The sequence below is a fragment of the Saccoglossus kowalevskii genome, chromosome 9 (assembly GCF_978046115.1).
Source record: "Saccoglossus kowalevskii chromosome 9, keSacKowa6.1, whole genome shotgun sequence".
Classification (NCBI taxonomy): domain Eukaryota; kingdom Metazoa; phylum Hemichordata; class Enteropneusta; family Harrimaniidae; genus Saccoglossus; species Saccoglossus kowalevskii.
This window is the reverse complement of record NC_140649.1, coordinates 35381332-35404000: the sequence shown is the minus strand read 5'-3', so window position 1 is coordinate 35404000 and position 22669 is coordinate 35381332. Positions and strand designations below refer to the sequence as shown.

The 22669-nt window shown below is 35.5% G+C and overlaps 1 long non-coding RNA gene across 1 annotated transcript; it reads right to left on the bottom strand.

Annotated features, from left to right (window-relative positions):
* Positions 1 to 1754: 1754 nt before the first annotated feature.
* Positions 1755 to 12186, bottom strand: LOC146739176 (uncharacterized). Its single transcript, XR_014930639.1, has 2 exons — positions 12128 to 12186; positions 1755 to 2095 (listed from the first exon to the last, which is right to left on the bottom strand). It is a non-coding gene; the product is annotated as an uncharacterized LOC146739176 (long non-coding RNA).
* Positions 12187 to 22669: the final 10483 nt, after the last annotated feature.

Below are 22669 nucleotides of genomic sequence, written 5' to 3'. Positions count from 1 at the left end.
AGACGTCCATGCTTCGATGTAACCGAGATCCGACTGACCCATGTAATAATGTAACTATTTCTAAGGATGTTATAATAATTTGACCTGTGCAGTTAACAAAAGAAGAATCCGTTCTTTGCAATATGATGTAGATTTACCTCAATCTATTCAAATGAGGCTTGTATACAAAAGAATTCATTAAAATATTTGAGTTTATATAGAATCACTTCCAGAAAAAGACTCCAAAATTACGAATTCCCTGGTAGCTGGGTCACTATCTCTAATTTGATGATTTTTGAGTTATTTAAAAAATATTCATATCCAAATACTTTGGAGTAATCCACAATAAATTATATTTTCATTTATCCCGCTATTTTTATGTACATATTCACCAACAAAATCTCATTATATCCGCTATGAGGTTACTTGTGAACTTGTATCGTATATTCTTGTTTTTAGTCCAAGACACAGTAAACAAGTATCATTTGTTCCTATTTGTAAACGTTGTCACCAGGCTATCAAATAGTTAAAACACCTAAATCTTCAAATTACATGTTTTCACTGTCCTTGAATGAATGGAATATTTCATGGAACTCTCATTAGGTCAATTCGTCTTAATGTCAAGGGCTACCTTCTGAACATGCCAAGACATTTAGTTAACCTGAACACAATCGCATAGACAGATAATAAAAAAAATGCTGGCGAAAACATGTAATATGTTATACCTCCAATAAGGCAAGTAACTAAATGCTTTCCACATACCACCGCTTAACCTCAAAACAACATTGCTCATTGCTTATGATTTGTAATAAAAAACCTGAATAAAAAATACAAATGCTTAGAAGATAGAAACAACTCAAATTCAATACAATTTAAAACCGTTTCATGAGGTTGCAAGTCAGACACTTGGTTTAAGTGTTTAAGGTATATTGTCTTAACAGCAATGACAACAACACTAATGATACTAATCTGGGAAGAAACAAATACGAAATATGAATCACTATTTTTGAGAACTACACGTTTAGGAGAATATATCTTGTTTTCAATAGAAACACATGTTTTGTTTCTCAGTTAATGATCTCTACATGACTGCATTCACATATATTTAGTTGGTGTGTATAGCCGTAAAATGCCCTGCTGCACTCATTGATTGCATATTAAATCCCCGTTCCTTTTTCTACAAAAGTGTGATGTGTGGTGCTTTTGTTGACTAATTGAGGTAGAACCAATTTGTTCGAAACTTCATATATTAAAACAAAACATATATTAAGAGTGGTCGCTAGTTGAAGCAAATGGAGTTGTAGTAATCGTTATTGAAATGGTAATAAGTTGTAGAAGTCGCTAACACGCTTGTAGCAGACTTGGTTTATTGTTCTGTTGTTGTTCAGAACGAAGATATTTCATTTCTAAATTTTCATTTACAAGTTGATGCAGTCGCTACATATACATTTAGGTATTTCAAAGTTTATGCAAACGCCTTTTTTCGAAAGACCAACCTCATTAAGTAACAAAAAATATTGTCTTGTGATTATGCAACATTTTGAAATTATTAAAGTTATACCACATTGTCTTTTTCGCAGGTAACTCGCGGTACATTTAGCATGCGCACTAAAGTTTATTTATTTATTTATTTATTTATTTTGTTTGTTTGTTTGTTTGATTGCGTGTGTTTGTTTATTCATTCATTCATTCATTCATTGCATTTACAGTCTCCACGCACATACATCAAAATACAATAAATAACATACAAAAATATACAAAATGAAATATATATACATTTTACATATCTTACTTGATGTTTATTAGGGGCGATGTATTGTTCTAAATATCACCTTTGACTCTACACAGTCCTTCGATACATCCTAATCATCCCTGAAATTACCAAGTCAAACTTCTACAGTGTCTTGATTTGCACGAGTTTATCTGCCCAACAATCGTCATTTGACTCATGTCTCGCGCATGCGCGAGCGACGACCACCGCCCGTTATATGCGAGAATACAAGTTTTTATGAGAATACTACTTTTTCGTCATGTTATAAGACCAAATCCGCCATGACAGGAATTATTGGTCTGAGCCATTTTTTTCGCAGTCCCTAATCACTGCAGTCGTCTTTATCTGTAAAATAACAATAATTATTTTTGCATCGTTGCATCTAGTCATTGTTGATAGGGTATGATACATGCACAAAAGGAAAACATATAATGTACACATCAAATATGATGCGAGTCGTCATAAAATGAGCAATCCGATAGAGGTACCAACATATCAAATGCATCAAAGCAATCATGCTGGTAGTTCAACAAAAGATCGAAATTGAAATTATTCCCGCATATATTTCCTGAAACCAATAATTGTAACAGACAATCATGTAATTGTAAGTCTTCATGATGACATCAGAGAAATCAGAATGAAAAATTAAATATCACATTGCATCGTCATAAACAAATTCGCCAAATATTGGTCAATCTTTTTTTATTCACACTTGTATGGTGCTTCAGCAAATCATCGATTCATCTGTATGCATCAAAACCCTACTGGCCAAATAGTGGACAATACACTGCATAATATATGTGGAGGAGTATGACAAACTGTTATATTTTCAGTATGAAGTACCACACTTGCATGACCCAAGTTACATTACAGAGATCACATTCAGTACAATAATATTTGTTTCTAAAGAAAAAATACCTGTATCATCAACAATAGTAAACTTTTACAAAATATAAAGGTGGAAAGCGTCTTGCGAGAAATCAAATATTTTCAGTGTAATGTATCGAGAGCCAGAATTAGTAGTTTTTGGTTAAATAAGTATGTTCACTCATTGAATGACAGTCATCATGTATAATGATTTCAAATTTATTTTTCATCCTACAATGCAATCAGTATTTTTCATGAATAGAGGAAAAGAGTAGAGTGCAAAAGGCAACAGTTTGTGAATGTATAGTAATCATGTCCTTTTCGGTTAATGGTGCACTACAATCAAAAGTGTATGTAGTAGCACAATGATCAAAATATACTTGATTTTGGATTTTAACTGTGTTATATAGTGAAGTTATACCTCACACTAATGTATCTCTTTGTGCACAATGGAATCGACCCACAATCGATCAATTATAAATCGTTATTAAAAAGTAATATCAATTAATCAAGTACTAACACATACATATTCATGTAAACTAGTTTTGTTTTGCGTTGAAGATACAATTTTATATCTGATGTGAAATATTAGTTGCAGTCTTTTTGGTAATTTGTTGTTCATGTCATACATGATAAACATGTTTTTGTTCCGTGTTTAATAATACAAACGCGGAAATATCGCGTCTACGAAAACCAGAAATTGTATTTTTGTGTTATCAACTCGAAAGTAATCATCTTTCAATCAACTATCCCTTAATTCACTATGATTTGGAATTGCGATATGGTCTATGCCAGTCCTACATATGTAGGTACATGTTGCGTCACCGTTAACTTCAAAACACGTCTGCGTCAACGTCAATATGAAATGTAAATGTCGCTAGTCAAACATGAATTGCAGGAACAGTCAATAAATTCTAGGTGACTGCATTTACATTTTTCAAAAACATGGGTTAACTTCGCGTATTTCAATACTAGTAGAACTAAATTATTTGAAATAAAGATAAAACGACCAGTTACCCGTACAATCCTGCACAAAAACATTGACTTGTGCATAAATTAAAGAGATAGTGGGAATGTACTATATTTACTTGAATCGTATATACACATGCGTTTCCAAAGAGTAGTTATTCGGGTGTCATTACTCAGACTTGTATCTCCTGGAGGTCGTTACTTGGGCGTTGTTTGTTATTATTTTGTTTGAACTAGTATAGCCTTGTGTACACGTATGACACTAGAATTTGTGAACCGATAAAATCAATTTGTGATTTACCAGAAGTCACAGGATCATATAAACCGAATAACCGTGTCATACGATGAAATTTGGCGTGTAAGTGTAACGAAATGTCATATTTCACTTAATTGGTGTTAATGATTGTTTTAAATATCAAGTTTTTTAAAATTCAGATTGCATAACATAGATTAAATTCTAGTTTCAAGTAGATGAAGACTATTACAATGCTATAAGCCATACTTGTAGTACACCATTGTCTGCAATATACTGATGCTATATGGAACCAGTAGCAGACATAATTGTTCGACTATTAAACAATTACAATTAATAAAATATATTTGTGTTAAAACCCATATTCGTTTTTAAGAAAGATACATAGCTTATTCTAGAAGTTCATTTTAGTGTTTTCTGCGGTGTGCTAATTATATTATCTTTGCTGTCTTTCTATATTTTAGATGTTTACATATATAGTCGGATTTATATTTGTAAATTTTAAATTCTGTACAGGTATAACCTCTCACATTTTTACACGTGACATGGGGTTCCGTCATATAATCTAATCACATTACTCGTCGATTATTTGCCCGTGCATTCATATATACTATTTATTTCCGTTATATTAGTATTTGGTTCGATTATACAGGTGTCTACAATCAATACGTTAATCTTATAATATCTCTTACTTCGAATCAGCATTTGGTGTGTACATGTTAATCGCTCTATGTCATCAGTCACATCACCTGCTGGTTATACTATGTGTTTGAGAAAGATAGATAACAAGTAACCTTCAAATGTATTACCATTCATTACATTGGATTCATTTTATACGAGGCAGAATGTTGCGGCAGTATGCAGATAGATTAACATTTAGTAACCGACTGTTGATATTAATTCTAAATAATTTATACAGTCAAATATGGATTTCAGTTTTGAATCGACTCCTAACATGCCCAGCATTCAGTCACATGAAATGGTCGAAATTGGTCGATGCTCACCAATCCTAATATGTGTGTATGTCATGTTCGTATCATCCATTGCGATACAGTGTACATTTCATTCATGTAAACACAAGTCGTATGAGGTGAGAATACCGCCAAAATTAGCTTGGTGTCATTATTTGAACATTGTTTAGTTGTTTGATCTTTATTTGGAAACTTGTTTGGTTATTATTTGGTCATTATTCGGTTATTTGGTCTTTATTTAAACATTATTGTGTTTTTACTGCAGCATCGTATTGCCATTGTTTCATTATTTCAACTTTATTTCAACTTTATTTCATTATTGTGTAATTGCTACAATATTATTTTGTCATTGTTTCATTATGTTACAATTGTGTCGTTATTTAGACATTATCTTGACATTCAATTGTTATAAGATTCGGTTATTTTTACGTTCAAATGTCTTGACATTCGGTTCGCTTAACTTGCGATTACCTCAACATTCGGTTCGCTTGACTTGCGATTACCTCAACATTTGATTACCTGACCTACATTAGCTAACCCCGCTATACATTAGCTGACCCCGCTATACATGTAGTATTCAATCCATAGTCCCGGTCCGCCTCCGATAAAGCGTTGCTCACGATGGCAATGTAGCCTTTGTAAAAGTTAGCGGGAATTTCTAAATGATGGTCGTTTCATCAACATCCAGGGAACTGACTGAGATCGTCAGAGCCTGTCGTGACGAAATATCAAATGCCGCAAAACTTGTTGTTGACACGACGCGCTCCTAGTGAAATTCGCGAGAGATGATCCGACTTGATCATTAGATGATGACAAGAATGTGCTAAGAACCAATCACAAGACTCGTTACCGTGTCGTGAACTCGCGAAATTTGAAAGAGCAACCAATATTCTTCAAGCTGGTATTTTTTTATAGATTTTATTTTTCATTCTTTTTCGCCTGTTTTTCAGTTTAAACATGTGAGCTGGCTGGAGCCTTTATCCCTTGTCTATTTCTAATACACTAGATACGAGCCGATCACGCCCCTCCCCTCGCTCATAGGTACCGCCTACAAGTTATTATAGTTCGTGGGCTCCCTGTGGTCTAAGCTGTGAAGAGTGAAATTAACAATTCGTTGCTGGTGACGAGGCAGCTTGTTGGAACTGGCACCGGCATTACTAATGTATCACAATCATGCAGGACTGTGTTACAATCAGGTACAGCAATGGAGCTGTTCATCGGAAAAGCTGGTCCAAGGGATTTTTGTTGAGGGCAGGGGATTTTTTCTATTTTTTGTAGGGGGCGGGAAATATTAGTACCCCCCCCCAGTGAGCAGGGCAGATTTCTTAAAAAAATAGAAGGACATAGGGACTTTTTTTAGTGGGTATGGTACTCACAGCCAAAACAAGGTCAGCTTGGACGTTCAGTTGCGAGACATAACATAAAAAACGCAGCCAGTAATACATTTCTAAAATAAAAATACAAAATAAATGCACTTAGAGGCGTCGACCACGCGCGTTGGAAATAAATATTACGCATTGTGACAGTCTCTCACCAACCTCTTTCACTCACGCAATATAATCCTGCCATTTCCCAACGCACTTATATTGACATTGACGAAAAACACCACATGAAAAATGTGAATCAGGCTTGTAATTACTAGTAACTCAACTCAAACGCAATATTCATAACTGTAAAAGTGGATAAATTTGAACCAGCCAGCTCATGACCGGAGACGTCCGGTCGTCTTCGTTGATAACTCGCCAATTCACCATAATCGTGGTGGTGAACTGTTTAGCCGATTTTTCAAAAGATCTTAAGGATATTCAATTCATATTCATCCCAACTTATTTGAATATATCCTTTCGGGAATTTGAGACATTGTTCAAAAAATCCTGTACAGAGTTATGTCTGATGTCAACTAATAATACGCAGTTATCCAGGCAGTACTAGAAATTATTGCTGATACTAATCATGTTTTGTAAGCTGGGAAGTTGGATACTTGAACGTGTAGTCCCCGCACGTGTAGTAGACGAGCATAATCGTACTCTCACATGCTTTCGTCTTAGCCTTGTCTTTTCGTTTTAACCGTCACAGTCCGCTTCATTGAATGTTTAGTTTGATAATTGATAAACATATATTCATTGTGAGACTGTTGCTTTCAAGTTGTGTTAATACAAATATGATTTAAACTTGTCCCTTCCGCCGGGGGGGGGGGCACTTAATGCAAATCGTATTATAGGGACGTGCCGCCCTTTGGGGTCTTAATTTTTTGCTGTTTGGGTCTAGAATGGGGGTATACATTTGCTTGCCTTTTGGTCCAATATCAGTTCGCCTGGTCTAGAATGGGGTATGTTTTTCCACTTTCCATGTATTTACTCGAGTTTTAGTATTTTTATTGGTCTTTTATTGGCATATTTTCACGTAGCGGATTGTCTTAACCGGGCGCAGAAGTTTGCAACTTTAGGCCATCATTTATCCCGTTAATGAGCCCCACAATGCAATGTGTTCAGTGTGTACGAAATCAGCGCATGCGTAGTGAAGTCATCAACATGGCGGGAATTGACGGTGTAGACATATTTTTACAGCGAGTTCTTGGATCAAGTGAGAGAATCTCAGAAATTATTGACAAGTTTAAACGTAATTTTACAAATGTTTACTTGAATTGCGTATTGTATATTCATTTTTATTGCTGTGGTGTTTGACATGACCCATCGGATTTGTAATTTCTTTTGGGGGCCTGGATCGGGGGACTGGATATTCGTCTGGTATAAAGTTTGGATGAAAACTACCCGAGGAAAACTGTTATTGATTTTTTCAATCGCAATTAATAATGATGTATAGACCGAGGGTATAGAGCCAATTTTGGCGTTTTTCCGTGACTGTTTTCGGATGGTTATACATTAAGTCAAAAAAATGGGCGGCAATTCTAACAAAATTCAGATTGGAGAACCCCAGGGGGGACCATTGTCTCGAGTCAAAGAACAGCTGACATAGTGGTAAAGTGGAAAAGAAAATTTGCAATTTGTGTTCCAATAACGATATTGAAATTGAATATCATTTCATAATAACCGGTTCCAGATACTACACACAAAGGAATGACTTATTTGAAGCAGTAGAGAAAAACAAATATTGGGAATGAAAAGAAATTCATATAATAATAATTCACAAACTATGTATGGAAATAAGACATAATAAGTATTATTATGATTAACTCTTTTTTACTTATATTTTTTATTACTAGTATACCTATTTTTGTTACTATATACTACTTGTACTATAGTACATGTTTTTTTGTCTTATAATAATAATAATAATATATTATTATTATTGTAATTATTATTATTGTAATTATTATTATTTAATTTTATTTACTTTGCTTAGTTCTAGGCCATTTTATAGATTATTTTTCTTGCCGTTTATATGTAACCCTGCTCAGACTAGCAAAGGGACTGACTGGTCACTTGACCTGTCTGCATAACAACTTGCTTTACTCCAGTGTCATTGTTTTTCACTTCCTTCCTTCTATCTTTTACTTCATGCTTTAAAGATGTTTGATGTGTATTTATAATATTATAAATTTATAATATTAGCATATCTACTACTGTATTTTAGACATATAAGCAAATGGAAATGTTCAATTCTGAAAATATTGTTTGTGAGAAAGTCTAATACTGATCATCTGCTGTTGGCTAAACATTGTGCTTTAATGACACTATCATACAGCCATGCTGACTTCTATATGCAGCAAACTAAATTGGCTGCTATAATATCCCAATTATTTTGATTTGATGAATACCATGCTAGTGACTTGTCTGATATCAAAATTACTGAAAAATAAAATACTATTTTTAAAATATTTTGATTCTGTTCAAATTATCAAAGCTGTAGATAGAATTCTAGCATGGCATTGTGACAGTGGTACATTAAAGCTTTGTGCAGTGTACTACTTGATGTTGGGCCATAATAATAAACATAATTAGTAAATAAACAAAAAATATACTATGAATGTCCACTAAATAGTTGTTGATCTTGAGTTTACTGATCATTTCCCAGTCCTTCTTTCAGTCTCTGATCTCTTTGTCAAACAACTTTTTTGTGAATCAAATACTATTAAAATGCTGTGTGTTAAAAAGTAAGTGCACTCTATTTGTTCTTATTACTCTCGGATTGATCATTCATTCAGATTGATGAGTCTGGATGATGAGAAAATTCAATCTATAACTGAATAAATTTAATGACAATTTGGTCTCTGATGGGATATACAAAATCACTATTTGGTCTATAATGGGGTATGGTTTTTAAGTGAAAATGGTCTATGATGGGGTCTGGGGTTTTATTTCCCGGCCGCACATCCCTACCAAAGTGAAAGGCCAGTGCCCCCCCCCGGGCCCTTCCGTTGCCAGCGTATTCAATATATGGAAATAGCATATGTGTGTGCGTTTGTGTGAGTGATTGGGGGAAATAACTGCGAAAATTATTTCCAGCTAAAATAAAGTATTTTACTGTATATCAATTAGTCTTTGCGATCCCGAAATAAGATACTAGTAGTTGACCCTAAAGTACTCCTAACCCTAAGTCATAACATCTCAGACTACTATAGTAACATTGACATGCGTGCATCGGTGTTTTTTTATTCCATTCAAAAGGTTTAGGGACACTGGAAAAACACGCAGAAAAATGTTTTCCTTGTTTATACTCCACACAAAGAGTAATTTGTCAGTCGTGGCGAGTATGTGTGACAGTTTATTACTTCTGTGTGAATATAATAAAATTATGTAATTTTTGGTACGGTATCACTCTTTTGGGAAGATATGGTGGCCCTGAAAAGGACCGTTTAGAAAATGTTGGGGGCGTCGCCCCTCCAAAATCAAGCGGAAACCTTTTGTGTCAGCAAAATTTTCATGCCCCCGGACCCCCTAGAGGTTGTGAGCAGATCTCGCCCCAGATTTAAAATTTCGTGCCGCCCCATCTGAATTACAGATGTGAACTAAAACGCACATGATCCAATACGAGTGCCAAAAGCGTACAACGTTGCCATAGATACGAGTAAAAATTTGTAGGGCTTAGGCGTTCTCATTGACCCAATATAAATACGGTGTTTACTCCGATGTTCGAACAAATATTGGCCAAATTAATGCTCGGTGTGCTTACTAGTAGTTTCCTGTAGGATTACATGCATAAAATGAAATACGGAGAAAACATATGGTTATGAAATGATGATTCTAAGAAGTATACTGTCAATAAATGTGATATAAATAAACACGAACATACATTATTCGATAAAACGAATGAATCCCGCCCACACATACTGATATTTCTGTAAATTACGTAAATACACTGTGTGGTGATACTGAGCAGCAAATGTTTATAACCACAGTTTCATCTTTCGACAACTTTGTGCAGCAAGCGAAATTTCACAGTTACAACTGCAACCCAGTTTAATTAGTCCATGGCGCAACTTATGAAAACCCGTTGCAACCGGGGGCATGCATTTGATGGAATTCAGCTCCCCATCTACTAAATAGCAAATTTTTAGTCAACTACAGAATTGGGTTATGTCAACCGTCGGAATAGGCTACTTTGGCCAGTAATATATGGAGAATTTGACGGAGGAGACATTCACACTAATCGAATCAAAACAAAATTGAAACTGTGAAACTGCTTTGCGAGCGGAAGTCGACATTTACGAACACCTCGAAGACAGCATAATTATGATTACTGCAGATGCGAGGCATGGCTGAGGAAAAACTCTCATGACACAGTCGTGATTGCTATTGGCAATGAAACCCAGCCGTGTCACCATAAACTGTGTAATAATTCCTCCTCACTTCAGTCATCGTATTTGGAGAAGTAATTGTAGGAAAAGGTTCGACGTATGTGTGTGTGCGAGAGAGTAAGACGAGGCGATGTTGACTGTTTCAAACCTAAAGAAGAACTGATTTATTTCTCAGTAATACAGAGATAATTAACACGTGTTGTTTATACAGTTGAAGTAAACAACTACTATTAATACTAAATATAAAATCAGACATGAAAGGCGGCATTAAAACTATCTACACACAGGATGTTGCGTAATCCATCTACTAATACCCAGTCAGTATTATAGGTTTATTGAAACACTTATAATTCCTCAGAAGGAATTAAAATGGTTACACTAACTGCTAAAACACATATATAAAACATACAAATTTTACAAGAATTACTGTCTAAAGCACAACAGTGGTTTAAAAAATAAATCAACAGACTACAATTACAAAGAAACTATTGATATATGTTGGTAATAATATTGGGGAAAAATTGATGAAATAATACCAGCCATGAACAATATGCGGTAAGAGTCTGTTTGATGGCGGCAGCAGTCCGTTCCCTGGATGTTGATGAAACGACCATTATTTAGAAATTCCCGCTAACTTTACAAAGGCCGCATTGCCAACTTGAGCAATGCTTTATCGGAGGCGGCCCGGGATTATGGATTGAATACTACATGTATAGCGGGGTTAGCTAATGTAGGTCAGGTAATCGAATGTTGAGGTAATCGCAAGTCAAGCGAACCGAATGTTGAGGTAATCGCATGTTAAGCGAAACGAATGTCAAGACATTTGGACGTCAAAATAACCGAATCTTATAACAATTGAATGTCAAGATAATGTCTAAATAACGACACAATTGTAACATAATGAAACAATGACAAAATAATATTGTAGCAATTACACAATAATGAAATAATTAAAAAATAATGTTGAAATAATGAAACAATGGCAATACGATGCTGCAGTAATAACACAAAAATGGAATAAGCGCAAAATAATGTTTAAATAAAGACCAAATAACCGAATTATGACCAAATAATAACCAAACAAGTTTCCAAATAAAGACCAAACAACTAAACAATGTTTAAATAATGACACCAAGCTAATTTTGGCGGTATTCTCACCCCATAAAGTCATTCATGCAAGTATCTTCGGAAGCATTCCGGCAAAGTTTATAAATGCCGTTGTTTCTTACAATTTAGTTTTTATTGTGCGACAATGAATGTTAAAAACGGTCGAAATGACGCGTAATTATTACGACCCTACTGTGACTAGCTGGTAAATCTCATCCCACACCCCTGACATTATTAACAACATAAGCACATTGAACTATTATACAATTCAAATAAATAAATAGCGAAAATAAAATCTTACATAATAATAATTGATACTTCAGCCATATCCTACCTTTCTTTATTAATGTTTCGAGCAAAGTAAATATCAAAGAATTTATATATAACAAAGGCACTGGAACTTATTGAGTAATAATCAAAACAACAATGTAAGTACAAATATTCAGACTTACCTGTATCGGGAGAGGATACCTGTCGTTTTGCACAAATTTACTTGTGATGGTCTCTGTTTATCATAATGTTGGCATGTGATGCAGTATATATATATATATTGTGGTTAGCACGTGTCAATATGACGGTGTAATCTATCGGTTAACAAAACTAGAGATAAGCATAACATGTGTTGTATGATTCTGATAACAGTATGACGGCCTGATTTTTATTGTCCCTTGTTTTTTTTTATTTCATGATAAGAAAGCACCGAGTTTGTATACCATTATCTGTATCACGATTTAGTAATAAAAAGGCGACAAAAATTACTGGACTATCTGAACCAAATTACCAAAATAGTTTTTTCAGCGTAAAGGTCAAAATTAAATGAAAATATAATACCTCACGAATGACCCTGAATTGAGGTAGAAAAAAATAGTTCATTGGGAGTCGGAGACAACTGATTAATTAACTCAAATTCACTAAAGATAACGCAATCCGCCAGTATTCAGGACAAGGATCTCCTATTCTCGCCATATGCACCATGATTTACACACTTTAATTTATATAATGGTATACCACACGAATCAGAGGCGTTGACACGAAATTTTGTTCACCGGTGAGATCTGCTCACCAGAAGTCTAAACCTTTTGAAACGCTGTTCCCTGCATATTGAGGGGTATGACGTGTATTCCTCCTCAACTGTCTCATTGACACACATACACAAAGAGTTTCAGCTTAAGTGGGGGCGATGCTAATGTGGCTAATCGAAAAGTGGTGTGCGATGGTGGTTCCAAGCACGCCCTGCCCGATCTGAACATGGAAGGTACTAACGGAAGGAGCCACGACGCTATTGTTTTAGCTTTACCCCATGATCGTGTGTTCACAAACATTGGTTCTCGTTAGCTCTTAGCACCTTCGTACAATGGGTTATGCTAATCTTGAGCATTCGGTAATATTCGGAGCATGTTCGGAAGCGATAGTCGAACCTTGCATGTACAAAATTGAAAATGGCGTCTAGTTTGAATGATGTTGAGATCTTGGCAAACTTTAATGGAAAATTGTCAGTCAGATATAACATTGATTAAAGAAGAACTGATGAAATGTCGTGAATTTTGTATTTGTAATGGTAATGAGACTTAATCAATGATTGCTTGTGACGATTTCATTATTCAGTGCGTGGGTTTGGCGCCCGAAACTGTCGAAATTGTTGACCACCGGACATCGGCGAACACCAACAGAAAAGATAGTATCGAAAGAAGAGCATGCCTAGACACTTTCTCTGTGATAATATTTTTTAGGAGTCCTTAGGAATTGTTGCAGTAGGCACTCGAAATCTTGTTCTAGTTACAGTTGCTAATAATAATTAAAATATGTGAAATTTGTGAAGTCAAACGTTCATCTGTTGAATTTCCGCTTGAGAAATACGTATTTTGACCCTTCACACCTAAACAAACCCAGTGCGCATGTGTGATGACCGTAGTTTCAAAATGCGCATATATTTTATAGTCACATTAAAAAAATGGCGGGGTTGTATCATACTCTGCTAACTGGTTACTTGTGTAGACAATCGCAAACTATCATAGACATCAAAGATGAGCTAAACAATGTCCTTATCAGGATTAACTTGGGTTGAAACAAAAGGAAATAAGCCAGTTAAGAGGCTTAAGTGGCTACTTGATAGGCGTCGTGGCTCCTTCTGTTAGTACCTTCCATGATCTGAAGCAGTTACTACGCACCAAAAATTTCAGTGCGAGTAGTCGGATACTTGCCATTCATTATGAAACAAGACATGAAATGTCACAGTCCCCGTTATTTGATTATAAAGTTGTACAAGGAAAATCTGCAAACAGGTGAATAAATATGTACTCATAATCATAAAGTGATTTCCGATGATCTAGTTTTGTACTGACAACTAAAAACTTCCACTGACCCATGTTCAGAATCTCAGAGTACAACACAACTATTTGTCATACATGTACACTTGCTCAAGAAACTTCATTCATAAATCTGAGTGAACCTTGATGTACATGACTTCTTTGTTAATCGGGTCTTAGTATATTACCAGGACCTGGGTTTGTTTCAACATCACCACTGGGCATCAGAATCATTCTCATGTTGTCAAATACAATTTGTTATTAACACAGTAAGATTTATTATTTAAAATGTATTCATTGTACATAGAACAACATCTGTTAATTTAAACAATTGTAAAAGCTATGTTTTCAGAGCAAGTAAAGGTTGGTCTGCTCATAACCTTCAATGGAGAAGTAACAATAATTGTTTGAAGTCTTTTTAGTGCAGTGATATTGTTGCATTTCAATTATTATTAATGGGTATAAAATGCTATAAACCATTTAATTTTGACTTCTAGATATATTCAGGATTTTATGAAATTTGTGTACAACATTTCAATGAAGTTCCTGACACTCCATGTTGTAGGAACCCAGAAAAAAATTCAGTTCACAGCACCACTGTAAAAAACAAAAGTTTAAAATGAGTATAGTCAAAGATATACACATGTGGGTTCATAAGACATATGTACCAATCTGAGTTGGTTCTAGAGATTAGTATCACAAGATTTTACTCTCCGTGATTCAATATCAGTCCTATGTATAACGCTGTGTTGATCAGGCGAACTAATTGACAATGGCTCTACAGGTATCGCTATGAAATCACAGTAGTTTTGTATTCTTCTTGCATTTCGGCCATGGAAAAATATTTGTTTTTGAAAGTGGCCGAAATATTAGAAGAAAAACAGAAACTATTTTTTTAGTATGAATTCTAGTAACTGAAATGCAGGATTGAAAAAGAACAAGACAATACGCAGGATTAATAAACCTTCAGCGAGCACTCCTGAAATTTCAGATTATTGGTACCATGTTTTTGGATACATTCAATGACCTAATACATAAAATCACATTTGTTATTGCTCAATCACTTGACCCTGTATGGCACAAGATTGCAAGCTTCTATCATAAAATTGGGTTATTTATTTGATGCAACGAAACATGCATCCACAGCAGACGGAAATTCGTTTGAGATATTACTGGATTTTTGTATTCAGTTTTCCATTTCAACCACCATCATCACTTAGTAAGCTGTGATCACGCATTGGGATACTGACTGCATAAATGCGCAGTGTAGTGTCATCAGAAGACCGATTGTTTGAGAATATTTTGCACCATTACGCCATTTCAAATATTATATTAATTCACAGACAACAAAATAAAGATTATCAATAACATACAAGTTTTCCCACAGTTGAAGATTGTATGGCAATTACAAGGCTTCGCCAGTTTTACTTTGGAAGAAGTTGAAAACAGGTAACAGGAAGGGGCTACATGACTACATCTTTTTTTTTTTGAATTTTAATCAAGCATGATTTTTTTAATTTTTTTTTTTTACAAATGTCTATTTTAGGGCAACAGAAACAAAAACAATAAATGTGTAGGTAGGCATTTTAACAATTGCACAATTAATATTAGATGAAAACGTCATTACGGATATAAATCATAATCATAATTAAAAATAAGATCACATTTAATTTAGTCAGTTTTCATAATGAAATGCATAATAACATGTATTTATAAATTTGAATACGGTTCAACAGCCTTTTCATTTAGTGCCAGTTTATACACCATAAAACCTCTGGTTTAGGTGTCACACTCAGAGAAGAGTGAAAGGCCTTTGGTTCATAGGCATCGCGAAATGTTGGAATTGAATCCCCCCCCCCAAAAAAAAAAAGTTCACATACTGTAACATGCATTATTTTTTTTATAAACTTGTTGATAACGAAAAGTAAAGTATGTTCTAAAAGAAGTTTCGAATAAATACAAACACGAATACATTGCTTAGTGGTTAGTACCGGTAGCAAATGATCACGGGAGCACAATCTGGTCATTCTGTATTTCGCAAGTGAATAACTTACTTGTTTTCGAAGTATTGCAATTGTTGATTATTATTCAGTAATGATTATAATAACGCACAAAAATTGAATTCGTTGAATTTTTATAAATTGGAAGTAATATTCAACTTAGTTTCATCGTAAACGAATGATTTCGGTCGAATGTAAATGCTCGAAGCGATATGATATCCGCCATGTTCTCATTTACACGTGCCTCATTTAAATATGTTAATGACGGTTCAGTGACCTTGTGGTGAACGCAACGCCGTAGTAGATTTACCGATGTTCTAGCAAGATATTTATACTTTGATTTTGACGGGGAAAACGGCATGATTTTTGTTTAATCAAAAAATTAGTTGTTTTCAAAACATAAACTGAGCATTCAAAGAATAATTTAACATTGTTCGCAGAAACAGCTCATTGTCGAAACGAAGCTTACCCATTCGGGCTATTCACGTATATAGGTGTCAATGACTACAGTAAAATATAAATTAGACTCTTTTAGGCGCCAGGAGTGAATGAAATATCTAAAATATTAACAAAAAAATTATAAAAAATGCCGAAAAAACGCCGGGCGATTTCATGGTCCGTTGCAGACTACTCGACCGACTGTCCATACACGTGTTGTCACTGCACATCGGCCATGTTGAATCGCAGGAGATCGGCAAAATCTTCTTGAGATAATACAACAACTACACAGATTTTCCGACAGTAATATTCTCCAACCAACAGGCTCTGACTACCTCAGTCCGTTCCCTGGATGTTGGTGAAACGACCATTATTTAGAAATTCCCGCTAACTTTACAAAGGCCGCATTGCCAACTTGAGCAATGCTTTATCGGAGGCGGCCCGGGATTATGGATTGAATACTACATGTATAGCGGGGTCAGCTAATGTATAGCGGGGTTAGCTAATGTAGGTCAGGTAATCGAATGTTGAGGTAATCGCAAGTCAAGCGAACCGAATGTTAAGGTAATCGCATGTTAAGCGATACGAATGTCAAGACATTTGGATGTGAAAATAACCGAATCGTATAACAATTGAATGTCAAGATAATGTCTAAATAACGACACAATTGTAACATAATGAAACAATGACAAAATAATATTGTAGCAATTACACAATAATGAAATAATTAAAAAATAATGTTGAAATAATAAAACAATGGCAATACGATGCTGCAGTAATAACACAATAATGGAATAAGCGCAAAATAATGTTTAAATAAAGACCAAATAACCGAATTATGACCAAATAATAACCAAACAAGTTTCCAAATAAAGACCAAACAACTAAACAATGTTCAAATAATGACACCAAGCTAATTTTGGCGGTATTCTCACCCCATAAAGTCATTCATGCAAGTATCTTCGGAAGCATTCCGGCAAAGTTTATAAATGCCATTGTTTCTTACAATTTAGTTTATATTGTGCGACAATGACTGTTGAAAAACGGTCGAAATGACGTGTAATTATTGCGACCCTACTGTGACTACCTAGTAAATCTCATCCCACACCCCTGACATTATTAACAACATAAGCACATTGAACTATTATACAATTCAAATAAATAAATAGCGAAAATAAAATCTTACATAATAATAATTGATACTTCAGCCATATCCTACCTTTCTTTATTAATGTTTCGAGCAAAGTAAATATCAAAGAATTTATATATAACAAAGGCACTGGAACTTATTGAGTAATAATCAAAACAACAATGTAAGTACAAATATTCAGACTTACCTGTATCCGGAGAGGAAACCTGTCGTTTTGCACAAATTTACTTGTGATGGTCTCTGTTTATCATAATGTTGGCATGTGATGCAGTATATATATATTGTGGTTATCGCGTGTCAATATGACGGTGTAATCTATCGGTTAACAAAACTAGAGATAAGCATAACAGTTGTTGTATGATTCTGATAACAGTATTACTGGACTATCTGAACCAAATTACATATGCCAAAATAGTTTTTTCAGCGTAAAGGTCAAAATTAAATGAAAATATAATACCTCAGAATGACCCTGAATTGTGGTAGAAAAAAAATGTTCATTGGGAGTTGGAGACAATTAATTAACTCAAATTCACTAAAGATAACGCAATCCGCCAGTATTCAGGACAAGGATCTCCTATTCTCGCCATATGCACCGTGATTTACACACTTTAATTTATATAATTGTATACCACACGAATCAGAGGCGTTGACACGAAATTTTGTTCACCGGTGAGATCTGCTCACCAGAAGTCTAGACCCTTTGAAACGCTGTTCCCTGCATATTGAGGGGTATGACGTGTATTCCTCCTCAACTGTCTCATTGACACACATACACAAAGAGTTTCAGCTTAAGTGGAGGCGATGCTAATGTGGCTAATCGAAAAGTAGTGTGCGATGGTGGTTCCAAGCACGCCCTAGCCGATTTGAACATGGAAGGTACTAACGCTAGCGCTATTGTTTTAGCTTTAGCTTTACCCCATGATCGTTTGTCATTGTTTGCTTTTAGCACCTTCGTACAATGGGTTATGCTAATTTTGAGCATTCGGTAATATTCGGAGCATGTTCGGAAGCGATAGACGAACCTTGCATGTACAATATTGAAAATGGCGTCTAGTTTGAATGCTGTTGTTTCCGGAGATCTTGGCAAACTTTAATGGAAAATTGTCAGTCAGATATAACATTGATTGAAGTAGAAAAGATGCAATATCGTAAATTTTGTATTTGTAATGGTAATGAGACTTAATCAATGATTGCTTGTGACGATTGCATTATTTAGTGCGTGGGTTTGGCACCCGAAACTGTCGAAATTTTTGACCACCGGACATCGGCGAACACCAACAGAAAAGATAGTATCGAAAGAAGAGCATGCCTAGACACTTTCTCTGTGATAATATTTTTTAGGAATTGTTGCAGTAGGCACTCGAAATCTTGTTCTAGTTACAGTTGCTAATAATAATTAAAAAATCTGAAATTTGTGAAGTCAAACGTTCATCTGTTGAATTTCCGCTTGAGAAATACGTATTTTGACCCTTCACACCTAAACAAACCCAGTGCGCATGTGTGATGACCGTAGTTTCAAAATGCGCATATATTTTATAGTCACATTAAAAAAATTGCGGGGTTGTATCATACTCCGCTAACTGGTTACTTGTGTAGACAATCGCAAACTATCATAGACATCAAAGATGAGCTAAACAATGTCCTTATCAGGATTAATTTGGGTTGAAACAAAAGGGAATAAGCCAGTTAAGAGGCTTAAGTGGCTACTTGATAGGCGTCGTGGCTCCTTCCGTTAGTACCTTCCATGATCTGAAGCAGTTACTGCGCACCAAAAATTTCTGTGCGTGTAGTCTGATACTTGCCATTCATTATGAAAAAATTCAATAATTTTTATATAAGAATGTGGAGTTAACTAACACGTCGTTTTGAATAACATTTGATTCAAAATTATTTTTTTCCGATGGCTGATGGTTTTATTGCAAGTTTGGTAGTTTTGTGTCGTTGACAATTATTGAGCATTGTTTGACTCGTTAGTGTACTTAGTTGCAATATGAATCACCACAGCAATCGATAACAGAAACACCTAGTACATAAATATCTCACAGGTGACATCGGATCGGTCGAAAAACGATTTTCTGTCTGACACGAACAATTAAAATTTTATCAGGTATCTTTCAACCGTAAGGCATGTAAAATTAGCTATGCATGTCAACCGACATGAGCACCCCGTCGCCATACTCAGTCTTCCTTCAAAAAAATGAATCATCAAATTAGTAACTGAAGAAGTGTGTCTACACGAGGGCATGTGCATTTTTTTCGATCTGAGGCTACCTAAAGTCATCTGACCAACGTCATTTTGCTCAAAAGAACAATTATTATGCAAAATCCTCTTCTTCTTTTTTACTTCTTCTTCTCTCCTTTGCCTTATTCAAGAACCAAATTCGTTCTTTGCCATTTACACCATTCAAAGATATTACAAACAAGGTGTGTTGAGATAGAAGCTCATCTTACCAATTATATATACATTTTTTCATTAATTTTTGTTTTTTGTTTTGTAGTACTGTGACCATTATGGATGGAACTTTTTTCTTATTGCACCCAAGCTGCCTCAAGCAGAGAAATAAAATTATATCTTATTACCGGTTCCAAAATTGATAGCTTTTGCGCGTTCATCGCTTGTGTGCTTGCGCATATTGAGTGACCTGGGGGTCAACAAACTAGTCGCAGTAGTATGCAAATTATCTTTGGCTATAGCGTATTATATTTTTGCAGGTATTTTTGGAGTTGAAAAACTATGTTTCGGTCATATTTGCTATGCAAAACACACGCGTACCATTTTTATTTTAGTCGATTTTCTATCAACAAATCATTTTTTTCAATGAGAAATCCACGTTTATCAGCCGTCTTAAAGGCCGGCAGTCGTCGCGCTGCGCATGTGTGACATTTGTGTTGATAAATATTGATTTTCCCACAATCCAATGCGCTCTTCTAATGGAAATCACAAATATTAAATCTGACCTGGGCGCGACTCGCACTAATTATCGCCGGTACCTAAGTACCTAATTACCTGCTAAGGCTACATTCTCCTCAAGGTAGTGATTTGACTTGTCTGTCTTTGCAGATACACTGTAGCATACCGGGCATAATTTACGTGATTATAGCTAAAATACATCGGAATGAGCTCCTGGAGGCAATTACTCCAAAGTTATGGTATATGGAAGCCCAAGTAAACAAGCATTGCTCAGACCTAAAATGCGTGCTATAAACTGATACTCAGAAATTTTAAGAAAAAAAACATGCAGGGGCTTGTGTAAATGCAACAAGGCCAGTCTCCAGTGAATTTCTTTTTGCCGATGTTGAAATATATAGTGGTTATATATAAATGTGTCCCCTGTGATCGAGACAAATGGCGAATAAGTTTAAATTCACACTGTTTTTTCGTAAATAGCCCAGCAACCATGCAACATTTTGTCAACAACCCCTTTTTTCTCAACTGCTGACCTAGGATTAGGTGGATCAGATCTCCAAAATATCAAACAAAAAAACGCATCTAAAGCCTTCAATAATGCACCGAGCCAGAGCAGGGTCACGCCAAGACAGCTGTCACACGCAACGTAATATTACCGTAATTGGTATAGTACAGATGTGATGGTTCAAATACCAAAATGGCAACAGTAACAGAAAGACTTCCCTGGCGGCGATGATAACATACGAACACGGAGCCAACAGACCAGGTTTCAACTGGTACTGGTATTATTATGCCCTGCAAACATCAAGTACAATAACGCGGTAAAACTCCACTACTCTGCAATTGAGTCAATATATTTTCACTAGGATTCAGACGGAAAGTAGGCTTTCACTCCATCATAACTGATAATGTTTACCTTTCCTGGTGATAATTTGACAACAAACTACTCAACTCAACAAACTGTTTAGACTAAATTTTGTTTTAAACTTTGTCTGGCACGCTAACTTCCCCCTATTTTCCTATTGATCGTGTACAGAATATTGTGAAAAATAACATGTTTTTGTATTAACTTTATCCGGAACTGCATTAGCAATCACTGTTGCAGGGATGCTTATACACGTTGTTGGCATTGCGATGAGCAGTGTCCAAATCGTTATAGTAGCTTGATCTGATTGTATAGTGTTTGCTAGGTTGGAAAATATCTCGAGGCTCTTGAGTAATGCTGAAGACTGTTGAATAAGAGCTGCTGTTTCTGCGAATGTTTGTGATGTGCTTGAATGACTCATTGGTATAACAGCAGACGACTGTACTGGCGTATCATGTGGTGATGTGGGTGGCGCACCAACATTATTTATGACTGTTGATTCCATGGGAGCAGGTTGTCTGGTTCTTTCACTCCTGGTTGCCATGGTACATTTCAGTGTTGGTGACACAACTTTTTTCTGTGCGTTACACACGTGCCATGATCTATGACAAACAGACACATACCCAGTGAGTGAATCTACTCCAAGTGCAAGGATGCACAGAAATAGATTATACTGATTCTATTTAGTAAAATATAAAGAAAGGAGAAACTTTCTCTCATACATCTAGAGAAAGATGTCAGATCAACTAAAACATTAAAAGCCGAAAGTCCCCTTCTGACATAAAGAAGATGGCACCAAAACCCATGAGGTAAACATTTGATGAACGAGGTCTACCATTTTACCAGCGATTGGCAATTGGTCCACATAAAATTCACACAGATCATTTGACCTTAACTCTAAGACAATAATAACCTGTGAAACCCGGCTCACCACACCAAGGTCAAAGGAAACGATACTGTTCGTCCGCCAACACCATGGAGAAAAACATCCATTCGACTAAAATTGAAAGTTGGTGACACATTGCATTGTAGGTGGTGCTCATGCACAAAGGTTTCGAGTCGCCTTAAAAAAGTGTCTTGAAAATAAGAAGCATTGTTTGTTTGTTTTTTGGCCTTGCACATCCTTCACCTTGCACGTAACAAAATGGCGTTCAAATTAAACAAATGATTCTGCGGCAGAGTGCAAATTCAAATAGCTTCTAAGAATGAAATTAAAATGATATATCACACAAATTATCCGTAATTTATATCTTTGAAGAATTAAGGTGAATGAATATTATTATCCATCCGTCACCGTAACGCCATAAGTTACAGCGTGCAGTAATTT